Source organism: Marmota monax, unplaced genomic scaffold, assembly GCF_021218885.2.
Source record: "Marmota monax isolate L192 unplaced genomic scaffold, Marmota_monax_Labrador192_F-V1.1 WCK01_AAM20220418_F8-fsc00258, whole genome shotgun sequence".
NCBI lineage: Eukaryota > Metazoa > Chordata > Mammalia > Rodentia > Sciuridae > Marmota > Marmota monax.
Window position 1 is genome coordinate 581,416 of NW_026692172.1, and position 9,000 is coordinate 590,415.

Below are 9,000 nucleotides of genomic sequence, written 5' to 3' on the forward strand. Positions count from 1 at the left end.
ATAGATTAATTCCCTACTCTGTTCTATTGAAATATTTGTCTATTAATTGCCAATATCACACTATCTTGATTACTGTAGCTTTTAGGTAAGTGTAGAACTTGGATAGTTTCACTTATAATACTTTTTTTCCTTCAATATTATGATTGCTTTTCTGAGTCTTTTGCCCTCTCATATGTACTTTAGAAACAATTTGTTGCTACCTAAAAAATACCATTTTGGAAAAAAAATATCATTTTGGGATTTTGACTGGAAATACAATGAGAAGAATTTATATCTTGCCTATATTCAGTTTTCTTATGCATATATATGTAACATACGTCCATTTATTTAGTTCTTGATTTCTTTCATCAGTTTTAGAGTTTCTGCATATAAATTGTGTACATATTTTGTTATATTTATATGTATTTTTTAACTGCTAATATTAATAGTGTTGTGGTTTTAATTTTAAATTCCAAATGTTTTTTGCTGAATTATAGGAAAGCAATTGACTTTGTACGTTAACTTTTTATCTTACAACCTGTCTCTACATACTTGTTAATTCCAGAACTTTTTTTATGTTTTGGGATTAGATAATCCCAGACCTTGGATTAGACAGACAATGATAGACATGATTAGATAGACAATTATGCCATTATAATTTAAGAGAGTTCTTTGATTTGAATACCAACAGCTTTACTCTGTGAACTGTATTCTTAACTAAAATTGAAACTAGTTTCATCCTTGTTTGTTGTATTATGTCCATCCAGGAAATGTAGCCACAAACAGTACCTCAAAAATTATCGGTTTAAGAGGGTCATGGCAGCCTGTCGCACCTGACAGTGGGAGGCAGTGCCTCCCCTTCCCTTCCGTGGGCAGGAGAGTTAGATAGCCACCAAAGAAAACATCATGAAAGATACAGATATCAAGAGACTACTGTATACCCATCTTTTATGCATATTTTCAATTATCCTAAGCATCTTCATTCCATCAGTATTCTTGGAGAACTTTTCAATATTGGAAACGCACTTGATGTGGTAGTGCATCTATTCTGTTTTTGTAACTGCTGTCAATGTAGTATTATATTTGGTAGTGAAACCAAATGTATTTCTAAAAGAAATTCATTATCACCTAAGGTAATCAGAATTTTGAAATGTTGTATCTATTTTCTTATGTCTTGCTTTTCCTTTATGTGATTTTTGTTCTATATGGAGCACCACTAATAGAGTTTGTGTTGGAAACATTTTTATTTGCAGTTTTTTTGTCTACTTTTACTACCATACCTTGTTTATGTTTGTTAGGATCAAACCTCAAAGCATGACTAAGAGTTTTCAGTGAAATGGAATTACATCTATTTGGGAGAATAGTCTCCAGATCACTACAATTTCTAGTTTTGTAGGAGCATGGCTTAGAGCATTTCCTATTCCACTGGATTGGGAAAGACCATGGCAGGTATGACCCATCTCTTGTATGCTTGGAGAGACCTTTGGCTACGTGGCTGGCCTTGTTATTTCACTACTCTGGATATGCTGGAATAGAAAGCAACTTACGTACAATAACAATTAATTAGAGCAAAGGAGAAGATATTTCCTTGTGCAGATTCCACAAAGTCTGTGCAGAAATGGGTGAGGTCAAAAGCAGTTTCATTTACAGCCCTTTTTTTTAATGTAGTTTCAACATGATATGATTGTAGCTTTTTAAACTATGAAACCCCTGAGATTGTACCTTCTAGTTGAAGTAAAGTATTTATAATTTTAAAAATTATGGGTTTATCTTACTTTCTAGAATAATTGTATTAACTAGGACTTCCAGTGCAATGTTAAATAAGGGTGTAGTGAGGATATATCTCACCTTCTTCCAAATCTTAGGGTATAGTATGTTGTCAGATTTGTTGTTGTTGTTTTCTAATCAAGATGAGGAAGTTCCCCTCTATTTTTAGTTTGCTGAAAGTTTTATTTTTAATATGTATTATATATTAATGTTAGATTTTTTCCAGATACTTTCATTAATAATATTATGTGATTCTGATTTTTCTTCTTTAGACTGTTGATGTGATGGATTTCATTAATTGATGTTTTTATGAGATAGGGTCTCACAATGTGTTCCAGGCTGGTCTTGAACTCTTGGGTTCAAGTGATCCTCCTGCTTCAGGCTCCAAATAGCTACTATAGGTACATGCCTCTGTGCCTGGTTCCTAATTGATTTTTGAATGTTGAACCAGCCTTGTATACACATAATAAATCTCATTTTGTTCTTGTGCATCATTTTTTAATACACTGTAGGATTGATTGATCAATATTTTATTGAAGAATTGCATCGGACATTCATGAGAGATATTAACCTGTATTTTTCCTTTCTTACAATGCCTTTGGTTTAGGCCTTGTGATGGTTTTATGGAGTGAGTCAAGGATATTCTCTCTTCTATTTTCTAAAAGAGACTGTAAAATATTGATATCATTTTTTTTCCTTCAGTGTTTGATAGAATTCCCTAGTGAACCAGTCTGGGCTAGGTTCTTTCTGTTTGGAAGATCATTATTTATTGATTCAATTTCATTAATAGATGTAGTTATATTTAGGTTATCTTTTTTTTTATATTTTATTTTTTATTTTTTTATTTCTCAGCGGACACAACATCTTTGTTTGTATGTGGTGCTGAGGATCGAACCCGGGCCGCACGCATGCCAGGCGAGCCCGCTACCGCTTGAGCCACATCCCCAGCCCCTAGGTTATCTATTCTTGAGTTGTAGTAAGATTGTATCTTTCAAGGTCTTGGTCTATTTCATCTAGATTTTTAAGGTTTGAGGCATGAAATGTTTACAATAGTCCATTATTATCCCTTTAATGTCTGTGCGAACCAATAGAAGTGGCTCCTCTTTCATTTTTGATGTTAGTAATTTGTGGTTTCTCTCTTTTTATCTGGTTAGAGGATTATCAACTTTATTTCTTTTAAGAACCAGCTTTTGGGGATGTTGTTTTTTCCTATTGATTTCCTGTTTTTCAAATTCAGTTACTTCTGCTCCAATTTTTATCTCTTTTCTTTGGCTTACTTTGAATTTAAATTGCCCCTCTATATTTGTGTCCTAAAGTTGAAGTTTAGATTATTGATTTTAGATTGTTGTTCTTTTCTAATATATACTTTCAATGCTGTAAATTTCTCTACAAGCACTGGTCTCATTGCATATTGAAAATTTGGTAATTTGTATTTTCATCTATTTAACAACATTTAAAAGTTTCTGTTGAGATTTCGTCTTTGATCCATGTGTTATTTAGAAGTGTGTTGTTTAATTTCCAAGTGCGTAGGAGTTTTCAAAGTAATCTTTCTATTATTGGTTTCTAGTTTAATTTGTTTGTGGTCTGAGAGCATACTTTGTATGATTTTTATTTTTAAAATTTGGTTAAGTGTGTTTTTGTTGCCTGGAATTTGGTTTTTCTTAGTGAATTTTCATTTAGCTTGAGCAGAATGTGCATTCTGCTATTGTTGAATGAAGTATTCTATAGATGTCAATTAGATCCAGTTGATTGATGGTGCTGTTTGGTTCAAGTATGCCATTGCTGGTTTTGTAATTGCTGGATCTGTCAATTATACAGAGATGTTGGGAGTACTCAACTATAATAGTGGATTCATCTATTTCTCATTGCAGTTCTATTTTTGCCACATGCACTTTGATGCTAAGCTGTGAGGCACATACTCACTAAGGATTTTTATGTCTTTGAGAAGAATTGACCCTTTTATTTTTATGTAGTGACCCCCTTTATCACTCAAAATTTCCCTTGCTCTGAAGCCTCCTTTTTAGAAATTCATATATGTATCTAGGTTTATTTTTATTAGTGTTATCAGAGTATATCTTCCTCCATCCACTTAATTTTAATCTATCTCAGTCTTTACATTTAAAGTGGGTTTCTTGTAGATAACATATAGTTGGTCTTTTTTTTAATCCACTCTCACAGTCTCTGTCTTTTCATTCATATATTTGGACTGTTCACATTTAAGGCAATTATTGATATAATTGGATTAATAGCTAACTATATTTATAATTCTTATCTATTCATTGCACTTGTTCTTTGTTTCCTTTTTGTGGTCTTGTACTCTTTTTGAATTCTTTGTTATTTTAAAAGAGGATTAATAAAATGTTCACAGGAAACTCTAGAGGGGACTCAAACAAAGTATGGGAATTTGAGCTGTGTGACCCTTTTCAATTTCCAGAATGCAAGATTTTTAATTAGTGAAACATCCACATTGTAGGCATAGTCAAGATAATTATAATAGGTCTCTATATTGAAAGTACCATAACCATATTTGTAATAGCTTGATTAACAAGACCTTGAGATTTTATTTAATTCTGTGTTTCAGAGTTGTGGCCTCAAAATTTTAGTCCTAGAAACCTTTTTTTTTTCAACTTATTTTGTTCAGGGCTGGATTGGGGCTGAGAGGAGAGGGTATAGAGGGCAGGTCTCAGAAAAACTGGCTCATGTTGTCCAAAATCACCAGAGAATTTGTACTAGAAATCCAGTTGAATAATTTATAATAAAAAAATGGAACAACCAAGAGGATTACTTCTTTTGGCTGTCAATATTGTTTTGAAAGGAAGCAAACCAAATGGATATCCTAAGGTTGATTGATAAATAAATAATGCTGTTGATCAGGGAAAGAACTCTAAAAATTAACCAGAATTTTTTGTCATCCATCTGGGCATTCCCATATGTGTCCTTAGATAAAAACTGTCCCAATAACATCTCAAGCTGCTTCTTTAAAACTATCTCAAGGTACTCTGAGTCCTGAGGTTTTTTAATGATATGAACACTCATATAAGGATTCCTAATTATTTCAGCCTCGAGAAAGGCTCATTTTTTTCTGTTAATACACTATCTTCTAATTCCCTTGAATCAAGAATTAAGTTTATTTCAATATTCTGACAATATTAGAGTACAGATTTCACCTTCTATAACAGGAAAAAGGATTAATTCAAAGTACCAGTTATGTTCAGTACCAAATATTGCACAACAGAATCAGAATCAAGCCCCACGAGAATGCAGGATTTGCTTTGGAAAAGTCTTATAATTAGATTTAAATGCATTAGGTTTAGTAGTTAGATATAAGTGAAAATTTTGAGATACGTGAAGAATAGTCATGATGCTAATTTAGGAATAAAAATTCCTTCTGTGCATAAAAAAGAGCCAGATCTTATGCTGAGCTATTATAACCTTTATCCAATAAAAATGAAAACTACATAGACGACTTAAAGGGGATAAATTTTATTGGCTTTCTTTGTCAGTTGTTTGAAGTTGTTTTTAAAAAGGGGGATCAAAATTAGACATTAATTTGAATTATTATTTGCAAAAGTTGTAGAAAGATGAATTTGGTTTGTTATGGGGTGTAAAACATTATTTTTCAATCTTTAGTTCTCATATCTATCTGGGTATTCAAGAAACAATTAATCTTTCAAGTTTAAGAAGGTGAAAGTAAAAACAATAACACCAAACCAAGGTAATTGTGGTTATTCAGGAACAAATATGGTAATTTTTGTTTACCTATAGTGCAGTAAAACTGGGCAATAACAAGCCCTTAGCTTACATTTCTCTTTGAATAATCGAGAATACAACATTCTGTGTCCAAAGGACATTTTTCCATCAGGATAACTTATTTTCTAAGCTAGAATTATTGACATGCAAAACATTTCCTAGTTCAAGTGACTAGCTTTCAAGAGAAAGGTCCTTATGGATACAAAATTAAATGTCACTTGAGCAAATATTCCATGTAAATCTGTTTTATAAATTTCAGGTTATGATTTTGTAATTTAAAATAGATACGTATTATTGTGATTTAATAGGGTTATCATGGAAGGGATTTTATGACGTGATTATATATAGTGCAGAGAAAAGTGAAGTAATGAACAGATGAATGAGGAGTTAGAAAATGTCTTTTGATTCATCTAGAGTAAAAGAGATCTGGAATGGACCAAAGAAAATGTTTTGGATTTGGCCTCTCAGAAACACTTTGCTATTTTTGTATCAGGCAAAGCCAGTCTAACCCAGGTTGTACACATAAAGTAGAATAGAATAAGTGAGCTTCTGTTCTTACTTCCAGTGCTATGGTACCTACTAAAAAGGGCCCACAAATTTACATTGCTCTGAGATCTAATCTCACTTTTCAATCCTCTGAATTTTTCACCATTGGAGTTAGTCACTAAAGGTAAATCCTGAGAGAAAGATTTAATTATCTTAAAAGGCTAATTAAAAGCACAAATGCAGGGCTGAGGCTGTGGCTGTGGTAGAGAGCTTGCCTAGCACGTGTGAGACACTGGGTTCGATCCTCAGCACCACATATAAATAAATGAATAAAATAAAGGTCCATACATATAAAAATATTTTTTAAAAAAGCATAAATGCAAAATCATGTTACTAGAATGAAAAACTGGGAGATTCTATAAGCCAGAAAACCAAAGTTTGTTATCAGTTGAACACATAAAATCACTTGTGTTTATTCTGGAGGCTAAAATATAGAATGTTCTTTAAGATCAGAAATGATTTTTTTAAGATACAGAAGACATAATGGTTGAACAAAGTAAAAATTTAAGTGTATCATGAAAGAGAGTTTAGATAGCTGATGAGGTTTGAAAGGACTGTTGGCAACCAAAGGAATGTGTGTGAAGACTGTGGCATGTTAATGCCACAGGGTATTATATTGCCATTAGGAATTACAAACACGAAGGTCCTTCTAATGTTGATATGCTAAAATACTATATAATATTCTTTAGATGTTCTTCCAACTAAACCCATAGGCTTTAGGCCATAATTCATGTGTTCACCTAACTTAAGAATTTAAGTATGCAGTTTAATTAAACCTGGTTTTTAAAATAAACAAATAAATCATTAAAAATAAACCCTTGCTGCTGCTTCCCCCCCCTTCTCCCCATCTCCTCTCCTCTCCTTTCTCTCTCCATATGTTTATATGTGTGTTAAGAAAACTTAACCCAAGATCTGCTGTCTTAAAACAGTTTTTAAGTCATTATCAGATCTCTAAAACCTATTCATGCTGTATTTTCAAACTTTTGTTTTTTGGTACTGGGGATTTAACAGTGGTACTTAACCACTGAGTCACATCCTTAGCCCTTTTTATTTTATTTTATTTTTTTTAGAGACAGCTTAGTCTCACTAAATTTTATTTACAGACAACTTAGTCTAAGTTGCTTAGGGCCTCACTAAATTACTGAGGCTGGTCTTGAACTTGTGATCCTCCTGCCTCAGCCTCCTGAGTTGTTGGAATTATAGTCATGTGCTACCACACCTGACCTGCATTCTGAAACTTTATACTTGAAAACAATCCAGCAGAATAGTATAGCAAATTAAGAACATGTATTGTGGCATCAGACTGCCTGGGTTTGAACCTTGGTTCTGATGCTTCCTAACTATCTGATATTGGGCAAGTTACTAAACCTCTCTGTGGTCATGTAGGGAGAGAATGTTACAGGAACCTCAACAGACAACTAATCAGTTTCTAATTCATCAAAATAGGGTTAATAATGGTACTTCATAATGCAGTTAGAAGCATTAAATGAATTGGTACAGGTAAAGCATGTAAAACAGTGTATAGCACAAAGTTAGAGCTCATTAAATATTAGATACTGTCATTTAAAGATATAATTTCCAACCTCAAGGAGTTGATGATTCCAGAAGGATCACTCTAATTTTGGAGAAAATACTGAGATATGAAAAAAATTGGGAAAATAAGTACTAACCAACAAATGCATGAGAAACAAAAGAAGAACAAATTCATTTTGGGTTTGCAGATGACTGAAGTTTCTTTCTTTTTTTCTCTTCTTCTTCTCCTTCTCCTTCTCCTTCTCCTTCTTCTTCTTCCTGGGAATTGAACCCGGGGATGGGGGGGAGGAGCTTAACAACTGGGTCACATCTCCAGGCCTTCTTACTTTTATTTTGAGACAGGATCTCACTATGTTGCTTAGGGCCTCACTAAATTGCTGAGGCTGGCTTTGAACTGTGATTCTCCTACCTCACCTCTCGAGCCACTGGGATTTCAGGCTTGTGCCACCATGCCCAGCTGATTGAAGGTTTTATGGTATGTTTCTATATGGGAAGAGTAGAACTGTGAGTGAAAATGAGAACACAGACAAAAGCTTGGAAGTAGGAATAATTAAATTACATGAAATAGAATTTAACTGTGGCTAGATGGACATCATTATCCTAAGTACATGTATGAAGATACGAATGGTGTGACTCTACTGTGTATACAATCAGAGATGTGAAAAATTATGTCTATGTGTGTAATATGAATTGTAAAGCATTTTGCTGTCATATATAACAAATTAAAATAAAATAAAGAATTTAACTGTGGCCTTAATTTGTTCTAATTCTTTTAAAATTGAGAATCCATGTAGTAAATAAAAATCAATATATTTAAGTAAGAAAACCATCTCTGGATACTTTAAAATGACACCTCACTATATATTTTTAAAGTAAAACTTTAATATAACATCTCATTTGAGGTTTACAATTGCCCTATATGGAAAGCCAAACAAATATTTCCCGTTTTACAAATGAGAAAGTTCATGTCATATCCTAAAGTTACACAAGTATCATATAGTAGAAACCAGGTTAGCATCTAGGTTTTCTGGCTTCCAATGTAGTGTTATTCTCACACACTGTGCTGCTTGCCAAATAACAGAAGGCTTAGTAAATGAGAAATAAGAACTGAATTTTATGACAATTATGCTTGATCTTTGTTTCAAGTAAGGGAAAAAGCAGTATAAAGCAAAAGTATAAGTACTTCCAAGTCTCACGTATATTAAACAAAAATCCATGGGTACCAATTATTACTATGCCTTGGAGGCCCCTTCTATTTATGTTTTGTGATTTTTTTCAAGGGACTGCCACATTAGAAGATATATATATATATATATATATATATATATATATATATATATATATATGATGTACATGTGACAGATTTAGATAGAATGTCTTCTTTCACAGTTTTCCTTTTTTCTTCACTATAATAATTTATTTCTT

General features: G+C 32.8%; 1 pseudogene; it reads left to right on the forward strand.

Moving 5' to 3' along the window:
* The first annotated feature begins 524 nt into the window (after positions 1 to 524).
* LOC124077278 (phosphatidylinositol-glycan biosynthesis class F protein-like) lies at positions 525 to 1,600 on the forward strand (annotated as a pseudogene).
* The last annotated feature ends 7,400 nt before the right edge of the window (positions 1,601 to 9,000 follow it).